The sequence below is a fragment of the Diceros bicornis genome, chromosome 9 (genome assembly GCF_020826845.1).
Source record: "Diceros bicornis minor isolate mBicDic1 chromosome 9, mDicBic1.mat.cur, whole genome shotgun sequence".
In the NCBI taxonomy this organism is placed as follows: Eukaryota; Metazoa; Chordata; class Mammalia; order Perissodactyla; family Rhinocerotidae; genus Diceros; species Diceros bicornis.
This window is the reverse complement of record NC_080748.1, coordinates 26,431,177-26,453,539: the sequence shown is the minus strand read 5'-3', so window position 1 is coordinate 26,453,539 and position 22,363 is coordinate 26,431,177. Positions and strand designations below refer to the sequence as shown.

General features: G+C 37.3%; 1 protein-coding gene across 3 annotated transcripts in view; it reads right to left on the bottom strand.

Annotated features, from left to right (window-relative positions):
• Positions 1–22,363, bottom strand: part of DLEU7 (deleted in lymphocytic leukemia 7) — an 81,564-nt gene that overhangs the window by 51,739 nt on the left and 7,462 nt on the right. The window contains exon 5 of one of the 3 annotated variants that reach the window (XR_009221177.1): positions 11,659–12,912. The exons of 1 other annotated variant lie outside the window; for it this stretch is intronic. The gene's annotated coding sequence lies outside the window, so the exon portion shown is untranslated. Of the gene's footprint in view, positions 1–11,658; positions 12,913–14,268; positions 14,511–22,363 lie in introns of those variants that run through there. One more of the 3 variants, XR_009221176.1, reaches the window with a different exon arrangement.

Below are 22,363 nucleotides of genomic sequence, written 5' to 3'. Positions count from 1 at the left end.
GAATATAATGTATACTCAGTGGTATAAAGGAACGATACTTAACAGCAACAGGGGTGAATCTTAAAAATATTATACTGAGCAAAATAATTTTTACACAAAAGAATGCATACTGTTGATTCAATTTACATGAAGTCCATGAACAGTAAAAACTAACTACAATGATAAAAATCAGAAAGTGGTTGCCTCCGGGTTTGAGAGAGAGGTAATTAACTGGAAAGGGCCAGGAAGAAACTTTCTGGGGTGATGGAGGTATTTTGTATTGTGTTTTGGGTGGTGATGACACAGGAGTAAGTAATTGTCAAAATTCGTTAGACTGAATACCTAAGTCCCGTGCGTTATAGTATACGTAAATTGTATCTCACTAAAAATGAAAAAAAAAATCCTAAGAAAGCAGGAATAGTATTTATTTAGTCCACATTTACTCTTACTGTTGTTAACCGAGTGCCTGCAATGTGTCCAGCCCTGTGCTGAGACCTCACACTGCAAGACCATTTTGTTTCGACTTTCTCTGACCTGTTCCCTTGACAGATGTGCTTCAAACCAGTCACTGCCCCTTCCTTAATGACAAATTTCATCATTTCAAACAGATCTTTCTTACGTTAATAGTAGAAAGTTACATATTACAAATACACTATTAACCAACTACAGTGTGAAACAAAATGTAGCTTATTTTCATAGGAAATGGAAAATTGTGTATCTAAGGAGTAATTTGATTTAGAATTGAGTCCACCCAAACCTTATGGATTTGAAAGCTTTGAGATTAATCTGAAGGCAGATATTGAGATTTTTATTGCTTTTTCATTTATTTCTACTCTTAGCATTTATCTTCCATGGATTATTTATTAACAGCTTCCATCCTTGCTGATCCACCCAAGATGTGTTTTAATATTATATTGTGGGGTGATTATAAAGATTGGAAAGTTTTATAGAGACTAGAAAGATTATTCCAGAGATATAAACTTTATTTAAAAATTCCATTTTGCCTTTGCAGAGCAATTTAACTTGAAAATTCAAAGCAATTTACAGTTCACAAAAGGAGAAATACAAATGACTAACAAACATATGACAGAAGTTAAGCCACTCTAATAATAAAAGAAAAATAAATTACAAATTAGATAGTATGTTTTTGCCTTTCAAATTATCAAATATTTTAAAAAGTGACCAGATTTGGCTGGGATATACCATAGGTTGCTAGTGGAAATGTAAACTGGTACAGTTTTTGGAAGAGCAATGTAGCCATATGCATCAATAGCCTTACAAACGGAGGTAGCCCTTTCTTTGCATGGTGCCATGTTTAACTGAAACTCAATTGTATTAGAACCGTGCAAAGTGAGGGGTGTCTGTATTGTTTAGAAACAATAATTCCACCTCCAGAAATCTATTTTGAGATAATAAATAGGGATGCATGAAAAGATTAACATATAAGTTTATTTATTGCGGCATTATTTATAATAAAAAATGGGAAATAATCCACATATCCAACCATAAGTAATTGGTTAAATAAATTACAGTGCTTCCAGATAGTGGAACACTACATTTCCATAAAAGCCATGTTTTCAAACAATAGCTAAAGACATTTGAAATGCTTATGATATAATATTTAATAAAAAGGCAGGATGCAAAAGTATATACAGAACGATCTCAATTTTACATGCATCTGTGTGATCATGCTCCCAGCAATATACAACACATGATACTAGTTTAAATTAAACTAAATTGTTAAGAAGGCTTTTTCTGAGTGATGAGATTATGGGTAATCTGTAATTTTTCTTAAAGGTTTCTATATTTCCCCAATCTTTGTTATGAAGCTATACATTTTTATTTTATATTCTAATTTTTACAATAAATATATTTTACAATAAATTTTTAAAATCTGCAACTATATAGAGTAAAAAGGTAAAGTTCCCAATCTACTTCCCTGTACAGAGGTGACTGTCCCAATCTTTTTTTACGCACTTGCATATGTCTAAAGGTATATATCCATGTTAAAAAATGACTTCACTGAGGTATAAGTTACATACAATAAACTGCATCCATTTAAAGTGTAGAATTTAACAAATTTGACAGATGTACACCCCTATTAAACTGGAACCATAATCAAAACATAGAACATTCCCATCACTCCCAGAAGTTTGTTCATGTCCCTTTACAGTCCAGTGCTCCTTTCACTAATCAATTTTTTGTTACCATAGATTAATTTGCTTTTTATAGAACTTTATAAAAATGGAATTATATAGTATAGTCTTTTGTATTTAGCTTCTTTTACTCATTATTATGATTTTGAGATTCATCCGTGTGATGGTATATATAAGTAGTTCCTTTTTTACTGCTGAGTAGTTTTTAATTGTATAAACATACTATATCCTGATATGTATTCACCTGATGAAATATTTGTGTTATTTCTAGTTTTTGACTATTATGAATAAATTAGCTATGATCATTTGTGTACAGTATTTGTATAAACATGTTTTCATTTTTCTTAGGTAAACACCTAGGAATGTGTATTAGTCTGAGTTTTCCAGAGAAAAAGAATCAATAGGAGACATACATCTGTATAGATATACAGATTAATCTATAGCTATATATCTATACAGATAAAGAGAGAGAGAGATTTACTATAAGGAATTGGCTCATGTGTTTATGGAGGCTGGGAAGTCCTAGGATCTGCAGTTGGGAAGCTGGAGACTCAGGAGAACTGATGATCTAGTTCCACTGAGAACTAGGAGAACCAGTGGTGTAAATTCCAGTCTGAGTCCAAGTCCAAGGGCAGGAGAAGACCCCTGTTCCAGCTCAAAGACAGTCAGGCAAAGAGAGTGAATTCATCCTCCCTCAGCCTTTTTGCTCTATTCAGGCCCTCAACAGATTGGGTGAGGCTCACCCACAATGGGAAGGGCAATCTGCTTTACTCCATCTACTGATTCAAATGTTAATCTCATTCAGAAACACCCTCACAGACACACCCAGAAATAATGTTTAACCAAATATCTGGACACCCCGTGACCCAGTCAAGTTGATATATAAAACTAATTATCACAGAGTGGAACAGATGGGTCATGTGGTAAGTGTACGTTTACCTTTTCAAGAATCTGTCAAAAAGTTTTCCAAAGTGGTTGGACCATTTTACAGTCCCACCAGAAGTATATAAGAGTTGCATTTCCTCCACATCCTCCCCAACACCCAAACAATCTTTTTAATTTTAGTCATTCTAATAGGTGTTATCTCATTACGGTTTTAATTTGCATTTCCTGATGACATTAAACATCTTTTCATGTCCTTAATTGACATATGAGTATGGTCTTTGGTAAAGTGTCTGTTCAAATTTTTTGCCCAATTTTTAATTGGGTTGTTTTTTTCCTTATTATTGAGTTTTGAAAGTTCTTCATATATTCTGGATATAAGTCCTTTATCAGATAACTACTTTAGAAATATTTTCTCTCAGTCTGTGGCTTCTTGTTTCATTCTCTTAACAGTATCTCTCCAGGAGCACTGTTGACTATGGGTCACATTGTCCTACTATTTTTAGTATCTCACAATTTTGTCGTATACAGACCATGTAGTTTAAAAGAACAACAGGGATGGGAGCAATTAATATTTACTCCTATCAAATGGCATGGCACTTGCTCTGTCAGTCCTCTACGGCTGAGGGACTAGTCGATCTCATCTGTAGTTGGCTGGTTCCAAGCTTTGTTGCAGGTATTTAGATTCAGTTCATGGCTGGTTTTGTTAAGTTTCAAGAGTGGGAATCAGGACTTTTCTTTCAGTGTCTCTGAGAATTCTAGAGCCTGCAGGACTCTGGAAATTTCTCCAAGCTTCACAGCCCAGCCCCCAACTTTCCAAACTGTGAGAAACCTCTTTATGCTTTATAGCCCAGCTACCAACTTTTTGGGTTGCTGTAGTATTTTCTTTGCTCTACAACTCTGCCTCCATGTTATAGAAGCTTGGGATATCTCTTTCTACTCTGATGCCCTTAGCCCAGCTTTTGGTAGGCAGCTGTAATGTACTTAGTAAAGGCCTAGTGTACCCTGGGGTAGGGGGCATTTCTCCCCAGCTTTGCCCCCAGCCTCTACAGGCTGCTACCTTGCACTAGAGGAAAGCCGATGCTTTTAGGAGACGACTCCTCTCAACTTTGCTGTCCTGTACCAAACTTTAGTGGGCCACTGTCTTGCAATCGACGAAATCCGTATACCCTGGAGAATCTCTCTCATCTCTCCTGCCTTGCTTTCACTTTCAGCAGGCCACTTGTACTTGGGGAAGACTTGGTGTACCTCTGGAGGGTATGTCTCAGCTCTCCTGCCCTGGCATCAACTTTCAACATACTATTCCCATGCATTCAGTTCAACTTTCAACATACTATTCCCATGCATTCAGTGCAGGCTGAGTGGGTATAGACCAGTTCTGTTACTGGGCACCTTGTGATTGTAATCTATTATGCCAGCCCACATACAATCATTGCAAGTTTGCTTAAAGATAGGTTAATTTCTCCCGCCTTTCTATGATCCTTCCAACATGTCCCTAGGGATGAAAATAGTTGTGGGACTCCTTTTCTAGGAAAAGGTTGCTTCTTTCTAAAATTTCGTTAATTTAGGGTTTTTTTTGCCTCATGGATTCCCTGATGGATATAAAACAAGTAAACAAAAACAGCAATAAATCAAACTATGATTTTGTAGCATTTCTGTCCTGTTCTCCTTGTTAGGGTAAGAGTGACAGACTCTTGTAACTTTCTGCATCTTCTATGGAAATTAAGTCTTGTCCCCTCATTAGATGTTCTGCATTATCCTCAGCGTATAGGTTGTGTACCTGTCATAAAGTTATCTTAAGCACACACATACATACACACACACACACACACACACTTCTAAATATGGCCAAACAATGCTCTAATGCCTGAAAGTTCAACATCTATACTAAATGCGAAGGAGCTTAAACTTTCCTTGGACTTCAAAAACGCCCTCTAGGATTTCCAATATTTGTGATGGAATTCACATAATAAACTTACTCGACAAATGTTTATTGTGTACCTACTATGTGCAAAGCACTATTTCAGGGCCTGGAAATACAGGATAAAAATTCCATGGAGCTTCCATTCTAGTCGACTTCTGGAAAAATAAGAGAGTCATGATTTAGATGTGAGCGCTCCCACAATATGCAAGTTCACCATAGTCTAACATTTGAAACAGCTATTTCAGGAGCCAAATTATTAAGGATAATTTATTCCAGATCTCTGTGGAAATAAACAATGCTTCTGAGTTCTGTACAGATGTGTAGCCAGCGGGGAGCTGCCTGAATACATCAGTTTCTAGACATCTTTCAGCAAAGTCAGAGCCCCACTTAGAAAGCTGAGTATTCCAGGCCTCTGTGCATATTCAGGCACAGCCAGGGCCTCAGGCTAATGAGGGGATTACACTCTTCTCTGTGTTTAATTTTTTCATTGGTGACAGATTTAATGTGGATAATAATGCTCACTTAATAAGCAATTCAGTATAATTTAGCAGAAGTTACTAATATAAGTTAAAATGAATCTTCATCTACAATTTTAAGAGCATCATGTGTAGGACAGAGAAGAACAGTGGGTGAAGAGCTAACCTAAAAATAGTAACATCCTGAATAATGTTACTGCATTCATTTCTTTTACTTAAACAACTGAGACTATGAAAAGTGGAAAAATGCATTTCATTACAGACGTGATTTGGGTATAACACATAGAGCTTAAACCCAAAGATTGTACTATTCACCTAATATGGCATAAGACATGAAATCATGTTGACATACACAGGTTTAGCTTATAACTAAAGCAGGGTTGGCAAATTTTTTCTCTAAAAGTCAGGACTGTGAATAGGCTAGGCTTTGTAGACTACACAGTCTCTGTTGAAACTACTCCACTCTGCCGTTGTAGCATGAAAGCAGGCATAGATGACAGGTAAATTAATGAGCATGGCTGTGTTCTAATAAAACTTTACTTACAAAAGCAGGTGGTGGGCTGGATTTGGCCTGTGTGTCAACCCTTGAACAAACAAGTTGGAAACACTGGAGTTGAAATTAGACTCTAGAGAAGAAATTACAGGTTATGCACAAAATATGTTGATCTATGGCTGGCTACAGGCAGAAACGGTGGCTGCCTATGTGTTATGGATAAAATACGACTCACGCAACTATTTCTAGACCTCTTTGATAGGATTTATGAGGGGGTATCACATCAATGCATAATGACCCTGTACCCGAGGGTGGTCAGGGAGATAGATCCTCAATAGACTGATGTAGTAGCTTTCCTCTGAGTGGGGAAGAATTAATTAGATTAAGATCACGTCAAAGTAGGAGATGTTTTCCACACCATTCATTCATTCAACCAGCACTGGTGTTGTTCACATCATGCTAGAATCTGGGGATACAAAGATAAATAGAAAATAATATCTGCTCCCACAGGCTCACAGTCTAGTGACAGAAAGTAATGAAAAATAACTAATTAGGGGGATTTAATGAATTCCCTAATAAAAGCATGAACAAGGCACTCTGATATGGGGAAAAGGAAGCTCTCAACTTTTCCTGAAGATATTAAGGAAGACTGTGAAAAAGATGTCATTGATTTGGTCTTTAAAGACGAAGTGTTTACCAGGCAGACAAGTGGGGGAGATAATTCTAGATGGACAGGCAATTTCATTTTACTTTCTTCTTACTCCTTGTCATCTGGCTTCTGTCTCCATGACTTAAACTACTCTCTCCTGAAGGACACCAATCCATCAACTGTTTCTCAGGCTGCATTTTCTCCTTGACTATTCTGCTGCATTTCACATTGTTAAGCACTATCTCCTCCTCTTCCCTTCTTTTTTTTTTCCTTTTTAACAGATTCATGCTTTGGGAAGCTCACTCAGCTTGAAGTATGGAAAATAGATGGGAACAGGGAGACTGGTTAGGATTTTATTGTATTAATCAAAGTAAGAAAAGGATAGGGCCTGACCTAAGACTTGGAGTACCAATAGACAGAAGAAATAAGTTATAGAATTATCAGAAAAACTGACTTCAGTGAGTAGGGACCAGTTGGATGTGATGTTGTGGTAGGTGGATAAGATATGATGCTACCAGATTGGACTTGGGGTCTAAGAACCTTGCCAAACAATTGACCCCTCATTCAGAATTGCTTTCACCCCTTAACACATTATAAAACAGATCCAAAGATAATTTTACTCATTTCTTTATTTTTTAAAATTGTCTTAAAACACACATAACATAAATTTTACCATCTTAACCATTTTTAAATGTACAGTTCAGTGGCATTAAGTACATTCACACTGCTGTGCAACCATCATCATTATCCATTTCTAGAACTTTTTTTATCTTTTGCAAAACTGAAACTCTATTCATTAAACAATAACTCCCCATTCTCTTCTTCCTGCATCCCTGGCAACCAGCACTTACATTCTGTCTCTATGAATTTAATTACTCTAGATACCTCATATATGTGGAATCATACAGTATTTGACTCTTGAGGACTGGCTTATTTCACTTAGCACACTGTCCTCAAGGTTCATCAATGTTTTAGCTTGTGTCATTTCCTTTTTAAAGCTGAATAATATTGCATTGTATGTATACACTACATTTTGTTTATCCATTCATCCACTGATGGATACTTGGGTTGCTTTCATCTTTTGGCTATTAACTTACTTTTTAAAGCTTAAAATAACATTAGTAAGTTGCCTACACTATTTCAAACTAAAAATATCTGCAAATTCTTAATTTTTTTAAAAAAAGCAAAAATTTGTTATTTTTCATTAATTAGCTTAATGGAAAAAAAGAGAAAAACATCAAATTTTACCTCAACCAGCACAGATTTCTCAAAATCTTCTACCTTTTATTCACTCTTTTTGCTATTTTCTCTGCCTTTCTCTTTCTTACCTTTTATGATATAGTTAAGAAGAGACTGGGTATTAAATAACCCTTAGAATAGCCAACATGCATTATGATTATTGTTTGATAGTTAGTGCTTGTTTTGTTTTGCTTGCATCTTTGCCAAATAAAGCAAAGACACATTGCTTCTTGAATCACTATTCTCTCACCTGGTTTCAATTTTCTTCTTCCTGAAGTATATCCTTCAGTAGTTCTTTCAGCAAGGATTTAGTCAATTTCTCAGGCTTTGATTCTCTGAATGTCTATTTTGCCCACACTACTGAATGAAAATAATCAGACCATAGCTAGATATATCACAGTGAAACTTCAGAACACCGAAGATAAAGAAGTTTAGAAACTTAAGAACTTATATATAGACCTTTGGTATATGACAGAAGGAGCATTACAAATTAGTAGCTTTGGGGAAATTGGGTATTCAGATGGATGAAAAACTGAAATGTAAAAAAAGCAATATAGTCATGCATTGCTTAACGAAAAGAACACGTTCTGAGAAATGCGTTGTTATGCGATTTCGTCACTGTGCAAACATCATAGAGTGTAGTTACACAAACCTAGACGGTATAGCCTACTACACACCGAGGCTCTATGGTACTAATCTTACGGGACCAGCTTTGTATACGTGGTCCATTGTTGACTGAAACGTCATTATATGGTGTATGATTGTACTGTAAAAATTTGGAAGAAAATAGAAAATAATTTCTTTATAGCATTGCAGTAGAGAAGTAGTTACTATATAAAATTCAAGAACATAAACCATAAAAAAAGAGAAGAAACTTAAATATTTTAAACATAAAAAAATCCTCCACACAATACCACATACAAAGTCAAAAGCAAGGCACACACTAGGATATTTGTATAGCAGACCATTACTAGTACATAAAGAATTTCAACAAATCAATGAGAAAAAGTGATAACCCCATAGAAAAAAAAGGGCAAAGAATGTAAATAGGCAATTTACAGAAAAAGAAACTTGAATAACCAATAAACATGGGAAAAAATGGTTAATCTCACCAGTAGTCAGAGAAATTAAAACTAAAACAATATTGAGATGGCCCTTGACACTCATTGGCTTGGCAAAGAAAATATTTTATCCTGACAATACAGAATATTCATGAGGATGAGGGAGAAGAAAGCTCTTAAAAATCATTGGTTAGAGAGTAAATTGCTACAATCACTTTGGAAACAATTTAGTAGTACTTAATAAATTTGAAGACCCACATAACCTACCACCTGGCAGTTCCACATCTAGGTATAGACTTTAAAGAACCTCTCTAACATGTGCAAAATGGACAGAGACATAGGCATTCACTGCAACACCTTTGTAACTGCATAAAAGGACTAGCAATTTAACTCAGTGTGTGAATGATTAAATAGAGTGTTTTATCATAAAACAGAATACCATGTAGCAGTTAGAATAAGTGCACTGGACACACATCAATGTAGATAAATCTTTAGAATATGATCTACATCAAAAGCAAGCTGTAGAATGCCACAGTGCAGGTTCCCTGGGAAACAGTTTCTGCCTGTGTGCAATAGCATGCAGAAAGTTTATTGAGGACTGCCCTCAGGATCAACACCTGTAAGAGCGTGAGGGAAACAGGACTAGGAGAGGGAGAAGTTGAACCACAACTCAGTGGCAACAGAGGCCTCAGTTAACTCCATGGGGAGCTCTGGAGCCAGGATCTCCCTTTAGAGTTGCCCTGCATTGAGGCAAGAAGGCCAGGTCTTTCTACTGGCTCCCCTCCACCCTCCAACAGCCAATGGATGCTTCCAGGGAGGGGGTGTGACTTTGGGCAAGGTAGCTCCCTTTGGCCAATGGAAATTCCTAGTGAGGGATTCAACTGTGGTCAACACTCTGAAATGCGATTGAAAAAGTGCCTTGCCCTACCACAGTGTCCGCTACATAGAATAAACTTAATAGTATAATATTTATATAGTTTATAAACATACAAAAAGCTGTATATTGTTTATATATATAGATATATGTTAAAATTACAAACACCCCTGCCCATCCTCTAGTTAGGTTAACTGAGCCAATAAACGTTCCTCACTGCTTCAGCCAGTTTCTGATTGGGTTAATGTCACTTGCAACCGGAAGAACCCTGCCCGATATAGAGCACTTCACTGTGAGCTGTCTCAAGCGTTTTGTGGAAGTAGACAGAAGAGGAATAATAAATAAGGTAAAGCCATTTACTTAAAATTTTATTTGTTCATTTATTTCAAATAACTGGTCAATTTCCAAAGTAGATTTGCAATATCTTGAATAAATGTTGTACATAATGACTCCATTGGAAGACTTTGCTCTTCTTTATAAAGCCATTGATACAGTCCTTCAGTTTCTTTATTAAAAACAATCGATCATGCTCATGCATTTGAGGGGTCCTGCAGTTTGAGAGGCCACTGTATGGATGTACTGCTTAGCAAGGAACCTCAGGGCAGGACTCTCAGCCTGGCAGACAGCAGGTTGTGCAATAAAGCATTCTGGACCTGTGCTTACAGGAGTCCATGAAGGCTCTTAACTTCCCTTGTTCTAAGTTTCCTTATTTACAAAATGAGAATAATAATAATAACAATACCTATTATGCCTGTCTCCCAAGGTTATAGTGAGGATCAAAAGAAGCACCGTGTGTAAAAGTGCCTGGTAAGTGGGAAATGAATACTCTGTAATAGCACAAAAAGCTTTCCATTGGGGTCATCAGGGCAGTCTTGGTGACTGAAAATCTGGTTTGTCTTTTCTAATATGCCATGACTACAGCAGCCTTCAAGCCTTCCCCTGCCTGGAATGCCTTCTTCCCTTCCTTCTGTATAGTAAAATCCTCAGCATCCTTCGAGCACACTTGCCCTTCTTTAGAAGTTGTCTCAGAGTCCCTGCAGTGGAGTTTGTGGATCACTATCGCACATTGCCTTTCTCTGGTCATTGCTTTGGTTCTCTTTCTCTCTTTTTAGGGACATTATGTTATTTTTTGTTTATTGCAGTAACATTGGTTTATGACATTGTAAAAATTTCAGGTGTACATCATTGTACTTCTATTTCTGCATAGATTACATCATGTTCACCACCAAAATACTAATTACAACCCATTACCACACACATGTACCGAATTATCCCTTTCACCCTCCTCCCTCCCCTCTTCCCCTCTGGTAACCACCAAAGAGACATTATTTTAAATATCCTCTGCTCTCACAGTACATAAGAAACACAGTGGACTCACAGAAGGTAAATGCTTATTGAGTAGTTTTGAAAGATAAACTGAGGCACATTAAAAATTTTAAGAGTTTACTTGAGCATAAATTGGTTAGCATCAGGCAGCATCCAATGTAGCAAATAGAAACGAGCTCCGAGGAGCTATACAAAACGAAAGAACTTTTATAGGCAGAAGAGAGCGGGAACAGAAAGTTATACTAGGAACAGGAAGTTATACTATACTAGGGTTAGTTATTGCAAGGTTACTTTCCTTTAGGGGATGGCAGGGGTCTATCAGGCAGACTACCTAACTAATACTGATCAGGCAATTCCTTATTGACTGGTTTAAGATTCTATATCTGGGGGGAGAGGAAACTGCAATTAAGTCAAGTCTCAGTTTGGTGATGTGAGGCTTAACATAAGCAACTCCATTTGGGGCCTACTGTCTTGTTTTTAACAATAGTTTAATAATCCCTGAGCCAGTGTATACCTGCTCCCAAGAGCCCATTTGTACAGAACACTTCCCAATTTGGGGTTCAATGATGTCAAGTTGGTAGGTTGAAATTGGCAGTGGGTAGGTTGAAATTGGCAGTGCTGGGAGTATTTACACCACAGAAATCAGCAAATGCTACAAATTGTCATCCCTACCCCCCACCAGAGCCAACTGTTAACATTTACCAGCACACCATGCACTAAGGCAGATGTAATGAAGGAGATGCAACAGAGAAGCAGACACAGCTCCTAAAATGGAATCACAGCTGGTTAAAGCTCCACGCAGGAGGGTGGCTGGAGACTTACAAAGAGTGCTCACATTCATATTAGAGCTAAACAGTTTAAGCAAATATGAAAAGGCTGCCAGATCTTTCTACTTTAATCCCAGTGATCTCATGTTTTCATCAAGAGTATTAAAAATATGATAGACATGTGGGAATGGGGGAGGTAAGAGTGTTTTTATCATTATTGTCAGGGGCGTAGTCTAAAAAAATCTTTAAAAATGTATTTAAGGAGAAAATACAAAGGTCTGACCAAACTTTTAAATTACGTAATTAGTTGTGGGAGAAAATGTGATTGCTGGGCCTTTGTATTTGAGTCTCAGCATTCATGACATTGAACATATTCTCTAGCTTTAGTATAAAAGAGATCTTGTTTTGAATTAAAGACAAGTCAGAGCTAATGTAATCTTATGGATGGTCCAAATGACAACCTAAGGAAGGAGAGCGTGGTGACCAGCCTGGGGTGATCAGGAGGAGAGTGGATTGGGGTGGGATGTTCCACAAGCTTTTCTGTTAGCTTTTTATATCCCTTTTCTTACTATCAATTACCCATTAAATAAAACACTATAAAATAGAGATTTCTCTTCTAAATTAAGGAATAGGGTTAATCTAAATCTTATGTTCCACTTTTATGAATATATACACTTTTAAAAATCATTTTAGAATAAGATTACTTTATGGTGAACCTCCAGCCAAATGCCTATCAAGATAATGCTTTCCACATAAGTTTTAAGTCCTCAATCCCCTGAATGATTGTAATGTAAAAATTGCAGTATCATAAGTATCACCATTAAGGTTAAAGTGAGAATAAATAAAGGTTAGCAACCACTTCCCACTCAATGAGTGACCTAATTACTTTCAAACTATTTGCCTACAATCTTTAGCATCTGTGCTGCCCCTGCACAGGCCCCGCTCTCCCAGGCCACACAAGAAGCAAGGCGTGTTCCTGGGCAGGGGAACGTGGTGGTCGTTGTCTCCTTGTTCTTGCTGCTGGTGTGTGAATGCTTAGCTGCAGCTCATAGGACACTTAACATGCTGTCAGAGAAGTCTCTCACTCTACAAAAGAAATAAGAATAAGGGTGGTGGGGGGGGGAGGAAATCCAGGAGATGGAAGAGAAAAGCAAGAAGATGAACTAGAAAGGTTCTGGTTTTGAAATGGAAAGCCTGGATAACAGAAAATGAAACCAGAATGAAGGAACAAAAATTTAAAAGCTATGGAACAAAGTAATGAGAGAAATAAAATCTTAAATATGAATTAAAAATGTCTGATTTTAACAAATAACAAGAGACTGACTCAACAGCACCCTGAAATCTCCTTGATTGTACAAAAGGAAGAACTGGACCAAAGTGTTTCTCATGGTCATTTTATGTCCCTAAGGGTGGTAATTGTAAAATTTTAAATGATGAAAAATAACCTTGTAGGAGCAATCAAAGAGCTAGTTTGATTTAATATGGGCTTGTACAAGTTACACATATTCACTTCTTTCAAGTGCTCTGCAATAGTCAGTTGACTTTTCCAATTCTATAAGACCGTTAGAATTCCAATTCTGCTCGGGATTCTCTCACCTTATAATGTTGGTACCAAAGCTTTACAAATGCTGTTTGTGTAGAGAAATCAGTGATGTTAAAAAAAGCAATCATTAGTAAGAAAAGTTCCAAAGGGAGCAGTTAACATAAAATGATGAAAATGCCAAAGATATGAAAAATAAAGACAACTGTTACAAGACGCAACAGCTCTGAATGTTTGCTTTTATGTGACAGATGTTTTTAACCAAAGCTCAATGTTGGCAGTTTGAGTACACTTATGATTTTAATTTGTGTTCTATCCCCTTTTCATATCAATGTCTACTTACAACATCTGTGAAGGCTCTGTAACCTGAATTTGACAGGGGAAAGTGAACAGACTGGTTTGGGAGTGTTTCCATTAAGTCCACGTAACAGACTGTTAACAAAAATCTTAAATAGCTATTCTAATCATCAACAGCAATCTTACACAAATTAAATTAGACCCAAAGGGCGCGATTAACTTTAAAATGCCTTACAGGCATGGAATTTAAATTTAACGTTTTTCCTTTGGAGTACAAATAGGATTGTTCAGTGTGAGTCAGATGCACAGTTAAAAAAAAAAGTTAGCATGCATGTTAAGCTCATAATGCCATGGAGACAAGGTTTCATTTTCCTTATCAGGAAACCACACTTATGAGCACAGAAATTCAGTTAGGCCACAACAAGGCTCCTGGTTTACATTCAAAGTAGGAGCACTGAAAGAGCTAGGAGGCACAGTTCCTCTAGTAAGCTCAAGGAGGTCCTATTGCTAATGGAAGGAGGTATATATCAATTGGCATTACCATTAAAATGATGCCATCAGCAGAGCTAAGGGCTGAACTAGAATTTCTGCAGTTCAAACCCACCTATCAAGAAATAGGCTTGATTCATGATTTAAAGTATAATTATACCAAGAATCAAGGAAAAAACACTTTAAAAAATGTCTTCCATTCTCTGCTTTAGCCAAATCCCCAGAGGTCCATCCAAATGCATTTCTTGAATTTCCATTCATCCCAAGTCCCAGCCAGCAGGTTCTTCATCTGTACATTTGGTACAGTCTCCAATCCTCACACATATTTGATAACTTCTCTTAGGCAACTTCCTTCCAGCTGCATGGAACATGTGATTTCCGTCCAAATCAACAGCAGTGAATGAGAAATGCAATTCATAGTAAAGAATATAAACATCAGAATTACATTTTGGAAGGTCTATTAGTTTGAGGAACATACGTCCTTTCAACTCTTACAAAACTATCACAGACACCCACACTTGTCAACAACCCTCAAGGTAAGTGCCCTCGAGGTAAGTCTTTTCATCCACTAGATGATGCTCTCTTCTCCCTACCTCCCCAGCCAGTAGAGCAGAGTTATGGAAGATGTTCATCACCTGCAGAATATTCATTAGTAGCTTACAGAACCAAAGTACTTTTCAGAAACCTACCCCTCTTTCACACATCTCAGGGGGATTTGACCTCCATCTGGATAACTAAGAATAGACCCTGATTAGTTCAAGTCAATGACAGTCCCCCAGCCACTGTGATTAGGCCAGAGATGGACACGTAATCTGAGATGATACAGGCAGAATAAAAAGAACTTATATTTCATGCTTCAATGTAAACCAGGAAGCACACAGATCCCATTGCCACTGGCAGCCAAATTGTGAGCAAGAGAACCGGTCTTAGGATGAAACTAATACTGCCCTACCTTTGAAATCTGCTTATATAGATATATGTTTTTATTGTTTATGCTGGCTTGAGTCAGGAATTTTGATTCCTTGCAGTTGAAAATACTCAACTGATTTAAGAGGTCTTCTGAGCAATTTGTACTCCAATGTCTCTAAATTTTTTCTAGAATTCCACCACCAGTCCACAGGGGCTGGGCCAAAGAGGCTCCAAATAGCAGACAATACACACCATATTGTCTCCATTCTCCAGTGCTAGAGAACTATTTTTGAACCAAGTGTGTGTGCTTGACTCTCTAAGAATGGGTTATTTTCCCAAGCGAATTCTATTTTCACGCAACTAGACTTTTCTACCCACCTGCCAAATATGCCCAATTATGTCCTAAAACATGTCAGACTAGGCTCAAGCTAGAACCCCTGATACATAAATAAATGTATTTTTACATAAAATTTAAGCTGAAAAATGTTTTTTTAGTTTATCCAACTTAATCCCCCCAAATTTTAGATAAACCCTAGACTGGGGGAAGTGACCTGACTAAGGAAAACCACTGAGGAGACTCAGAGATAAGACAGAGCCCAAGCTTCCTGCCCCCAGTTCAGTGCTTGCCCTGCTGCTCTGACCACTGAGTCTTCAAGTGTAACCCTGATGCTCTTTCCCATGGCATATGAGCATTCTATAGGCATTATGTTATGGATTTGAAATAAAACTGTTGAGATTCTATATTTAAGAAGTCCGAATATTTCATACTTGGCATGTTAGCTGTTAATACTGTTATTGCTATTTTCTGAGAAATAGTGCTTAGATGCAGTGAAAATCGAAAGAACAAATCATTGGGAAAGGGTTTTAAGCTCCAGGGTTAAGGATCAGCACAGGTTGTCTGACTAACGGTAAGGTTATCCAATTATAGCTACGCTTCTTTTCTTAGGTGTGTTCTAACGTAATTAAGAATAGTCATTTAACAACAAAACATTCCTATATTTCAATATAAAAAAGAAGCAGGAAAAGCATGCAGGCCTTTTATTTTATACCTAATCCATACGAAATACTTAATTGTGAAAATTGCTGCCAAACAAATCTTGGAAACATGGTTCAATATATCCCTGCCCTACTCAAGAACACACACTGGCTTCTTTCCCCCTCCATCCTCAAGTCTAGAATTCTCTGGCTGATTTTCAAAGCATTCTGTGACCACACACCACTAATCAACTGTCTCACTTCATCACCTCCTGTGCTCTCTAGAAACATCGGCACTATAGCCAGAACCCTCCATTTAACAACATTCTCTGATATTCGTGAATATTCCTCCCTCAGGTTTTAGCCCACATGTAGCAGAAATCAGAAATGCCCTCAACTCTTCTGTGACTGTTCAAGTTCCATGCATCCCACGGGGCTCATCATAAACCCCTCCTCATTGACAGTGAGCCCAGCCCATAATCTTTCCTTACATTCAGTAGTGCTCACCCTCAATTATCAATTGCTGTTTTATATTTTTTAAATTATTTCATATGTGTGGGGCTTTTCAAATTTGATTGTAAACTTTTTAAGAATAAGCAATGATGTTATTCTTTCTTTATATTCATTCTGCAGAGCATCTTGCACAGTATGGAATTCAAATGCTTCTCTACAAATGCTTTTTGATGGATGGATAGCAATAACCTGGAGAGGTTCTTGGTTGCCTCTGGTCCTGCTAGGTTACCACTAGCTTCTCATGTTAGAATAAGCTCTTATAAGGATTGAAAACCGAGCTTGCTTGTTCTGTTCCTCGGTGTCCTGTCTTGCTGTAAATTCTGAGTATATCAGTTAAGATCTTCATATCTATAGAGTTGGTGGACAGAATCTCAAATTTCAAACGACAGCTATATCATCAATAATCCCTTCTAGTTCCAAGAAGGCTGGATCTAAACTGTTTCAGCAAAGCTCTTGTTCTCAAAATCCCCAGGCAGTCCTGAATGTCTTGTAGAGATATGAAGTTATTTCTAATGTCTAATCTAAATCTCTTTGGCTGCAACTCAAGTCTGTTCCTTTTATCACAACCCTAAGTGGAAACATGGACTAGGGTTTTCCTTGCTGAAAACCATGTCCACACCATATAACTGATTTTTAAAAATGTATTTACCAGCCTATCTTCTTTACAAGTTAAGGATATGGTGTTGTGTTTTATATCTGGTCTCAGTTTTAAAGTAAACGGCCATCTGTAGTACTGATTATAAATAAGGCAAGTTCTTTAAATTTTCAAATATTCAGAAACTACAGAGAAATTTTGTCACATTTGCTTTAAATATTTTATTTTAAAAATTAAGATATTATGGATATGGTTGATGCCTCCATTGTAACATCATCTGTTCTCTCTCAAGAAGAGTGGGGACTATCCTGAAGCTGAGTGCATATTCTTCCTATCCGGTTTTAAAATCACATATATATTTATATATGTATATATTATATGCATATATTGTACACACATACCATATACATATATATATTACAGGATATATATATATCCCATATACAATGTGCACCATTTTTGCGTGTTCACATTCTTGATATCACAGTATATGGATCACTCCAGAACTTACTTATGTGTAAGAATATGTTTTTAAGATTTCTCCAAGTTGACAGTATGGATCAATTTCATTCATTAGTTTTCCACTGCATAACAATGATACAATTAATTTACTCACTCTTCTATTAAGGGACATTTAAGTAGTGTCCAATTAATGGACATTTAAGTAGTGTCCAATTTTCCTCTATTACAAACTATATATTGAACATACATGTACTGATTAAAGTGTGCACACATTTGAGAGTTTCTCTAGGATATATACTTAGAAGTGGAATTGCTGTACTACAGGATATGCATATCTTGCATTTTACCAGGTAATAAAAATTGCTCTCCAAACTGCCTATGAAAAGTTACACTTCCACAGGAAGTTTTTGAAAGTTTTTCACCAACTTGATACCATTAGACTTGAAAAATCTTGCCAGTCAGATAGGTGTAAACTTGGTATCTTCTTGTCTTATTTGTCATTTCTGATTATTTATGAAGTTAAGTGTATTTTCTCATTTATTATCAAGCAGGTTTTCTTCTCTGTTAATTGCTTGCTTGTGACTTTTCCCCATTAGTCTATTTTGTCATTCCTATTGATTTGCAGGCTTTAAAAATATATACATTCTGTTTTCTAATCCTTTGTCAGTTACAGACATTACAAATATCTTCTCCCAATCTGTGGATTGTCTTTTAAGTTTAAGTAACATATTCTATGTTTTTTTGTAGTCAAATTCTACGTTTAATGTAGTCAAATCCATCAATATTGTTTTCTATAGTTTTTGCTTTTTGAGTCTTAAGTCTATAAAAGTTTCTTCCTAGCAATGAGGAGCAAGAATATGTATCCCACCTCAAAGCCAGAGGGTAGGAGAGAGAAAACGCCAGAGGGCTTCCAGGAAAGCACTGGCCTGGGGGTTTGCTTTAGAGCAAGAAGGAGAAGGGACCATTCAGAGAAGAGAATGAGATACAAAGGATTCAGGGAGTGGTGGATTGTGAGTTCCAGTGGGCAGACTGGAAGGTTCAGCGGTTGCAGAGAGGTGGGAGATGGGAACAAACTCTTCGTGCACTTTTCAATCAGGACTCATCTACTTCAACGATTCTTGAAAATGCTTAGTCATTATTTCTCCAGATCTGGCTTCTCTACCATTCCCTCCATTCTTTTCCAGAACTCTTGTTGGAGCGTCTCAATCTAGGCACCATGTTCACTAGCTGCTCCTTCATATTTCTACCTCCTTGAGTGTGCTGCTTTATCATTTATTTCTTCATTACTATCTTCTAATTCACCACTTCTCTTTTTGACTGTGTTCAGTCTAGAATTTATTCTACTTAATGCATTTATTTCAATGACTGTATTTTTCATTCTGAGGACTCTAACTGAATTTGTTTTTTAATATACCTTTGTTCTCACTTTATTTCCATCAGTTTTTATTTTATAATTTCTTGTCATTTCTTATGAGGGTATTCTTTTATCTCTTTGGGACTCTGAAACATTTATTTTAACATCACTTTCAGATTGCTCTGTTACTGTCATATTATTTTGAGAGAATCCATGTTCCTCTTGTAGATTCTGTGGGCCACATTTTATACTATCACTGTCCTCTTCCTCATGTGTTTTGGTATTCTAGGTTGCAGGCTCACCTTGAAGGGCAGTTTTTTTGTTTGTCTTCCTCATCCCCACTTCCAGCTCCACTCATGCAATGCTCCACTTATCTAGCAATTTTGTGATTGCCTCCACCCAGCTTCCAACTCAGAGCCAAGTCTCGTATCTGCTGCTCAAGGCTCCCACCCTTGGTCATATCGGAGATATGCAAGATCCTGTCACCTGGTCACAAACGGCCTTGCACAGGTCCTGGCTGTGAGGCTATGTCTGCATCTTCCTCCATCCCATTATCCCTCCTTTCATCCCTACCTCACTTTCTGGTTTGAAATAATGAGCCTGCCCTGACCCCTGTTTCATGTAGGGTCCCTTTTAATTCTGGTACCCCCTACTCCCAGCCGCCTCTGCCCGCCGCTGGCCTGGAGCTTCATAGGCCTGTAGCACCAGCCCCAACTTACTGTTTTGTGTTTCTTTTCTATTTACAGTCTATAGAGATGCTTGTCTTGCTTTACAACATCAGCTATGCCTTTTCAATTTCTATATCTTATCTATAAATGTTCTTTGTTTGGACTAGCGTAGGTGAGGACTTGAAGTATGAACACGTTACTGTGCAATGTTGAGCCGACATGCTTCTTATTTGAATAGCCAAGACGGAATCTGAAGCGCTAATGGAAGGAATGGCCTCAGTCAGGCGTAAGTTAGTCATTAATTTAATAACTAGTAAGAACTTGGGCACTAAAGATAAGAATCAAGGAATAGTTGTTTTACTAAGACATTCTGAGAATTCATGGAATATCAACAAGTTCTTGATTGTTGAGATTATTATTTGTACTTTACAGGTTATACTTTAAAGGTTCAAAACCTTTAGATAAAATTATCTTTATAAGCCAAAGTAAATAATAATAAATAATCACTAATGACTTTTCCTTTATAATTATTCTACAGCAATTGCTCTATTTTTTAGACTTCAAAAATTTTACTTGTTCATCCATTAACAAGAATTTACTGAGGGTTGATTATGTGCCAGGCTCTGTGCTGTGAGAAAATAAGACAAGATAGACAAGGTCCCTGCCCTCATGGAGCTTACAGACATTCAATAAATATGTAGTCACAGGGACAAGCTTAACTGCTGCTGTGATAAGTTCTCCTCAGTGCCCTTCTTCCTATCCTTCACATCCGTGACTCCTCCTTTCCCTTCAGGGTTTCATTGAAAATGTCACATCCTCTGAGAATCCTCTCCCCATCTGCCATTATTCTCTGGGCCAGCTCAGAGTCCTGATTTAAGATGCTTATCACAATTCATTATTATTTTGGTTATTTATTTTAAAAAGTCTATCATCCTAACTAGACTATAAGTTCCACAAGGACAGAGAGCCTGTCTATCTTGTTCGATGATCTTTGCTGTCACTTGCCAGCACCTAGCACAATGCCTGGCTCATAGTTGGAACTCCATAAATATTTGCTGAATGAATGAATAAGTGAACCAATAAGAGAAGGAGACCTAAGAAATGAGTAGACTTTGGCCAGGAGAAAGGGAGACATGAGAGGAGTGTTGGGTGGGAGCGGTTAGAACTTTCCTGGCAGAGGGAACAAACTGTGTCAGGTCCCTGAAGACAGAAGGAGCATGGCAGGCTGTAAGAGCAGAAAGAAGACCCAAGGGGCTGGAGTTGCAGCAACTGAGCGACGGGCAGGAGTCAGCCTGTCTTGGCTTTGAATGCCAAACTGAGGATTTTAAATTTTATTTGAAATGTCGTTAGAAGCCACTGGAGGCATTTAAGCAGAGAAGTGACTTGCCCAGCTTTTCTTTCTGAAACTGCTCTGTCCAATATGGCAGCCATTAGCCCCATATGGCTATTTAAATTTAAATTAAGAATAAGCAAAATTAAAAATTCAATTTCTCAGTCACATAATCCACACTTCAAGTGCTCAAAAGCCACATGTGGCTAGTGGCTACCTTAACAGAAAACATAGATACAGAGCATTCTCATCATTACAGAAAGATCCATTGGATAACGCTGTCAAAAATATTGGCCATTCTGCTGTGTGGTAAGCGGATTGGAGGAGATGATTCCTGTGTACCATAAAACTTGAATCTATCCAATGGCAAAGGTAATAACTTTTTGCAGTGGAAAGAAAAAATCTTTCAAACTATAATCTAGTTGAAAATGAATTTTGAGTTTTGAAAGGGCAATTTAACAGTTCAGAAAAGTACTAGTGCTTATATACTCATAAAATAAAACTGCTCTCCAAGACTTTGAGAAACTCGCATAACATTTTGAGATACAGTTCTAAAATTTGTAGCGTTTTCTAAAAACAAATATATCTAAAGATTGGTCTGGAGATAATGAACAAAAATCTCTTAGCAAATTTACTAATTAGGGTCATGTCTAAGCTTTTATGGAAACATTCAACATTTGTTTATTTGAAGTAAAATCTCTTTAGTCCACTACCATAAATATTGGCTGCCTGTCAGAAATGATGTACCCGAATTTCACATGTTTTACATTTCCTAATAGTCACCCAGCCCACACCATATTTTTATATGATGACAGCTGTCATGAAAGCAGAGTATCTATATATACATCAGATTTTGATTAATGAGCTAATGGTGGTTCCCTGTTGAAAGTCATTAGGCCCTCTGTGGTGTTTAGCCAAAGTGCCCTCAGAGTTGACAATGATGTTGATTTTGTTATCCTCGTGTTAGGGTGTAGCCAAAATGATCACATTACCTATAGCAATGCTTTTTCAACTGCAGATCACAACCCATTGCTAGGTTGTGAAATCAATTTAGTCAATGTTACCAGCACTGACTAAAGGAAAGAAACCTAATAGTCTAGAATTAGAGTATACTGAACACAATGCATGTAAGTATTAGTTTGTGAAACCTTTGTTTCAATTGTGTGTGCATCTTTTGTGCGAAGTCTGGGTCATGCTGTAAAATGTGTAGTTCTTAGTGTGGATTACAAGGAAATATTCTGACCAACACGGGGCTTCTTCCAGGTTTTTAGTTGCAACTACTCTTGGTTGTTCTACCTTTTTCCCTTGGCCGCATAATGATCTAAGTCCTTTTCTTACGCATTATTACACTCTCTTACCACTCCTTAGTCAGCCCTCTGGGGGATCCCATTTTACCCCCTCCAAC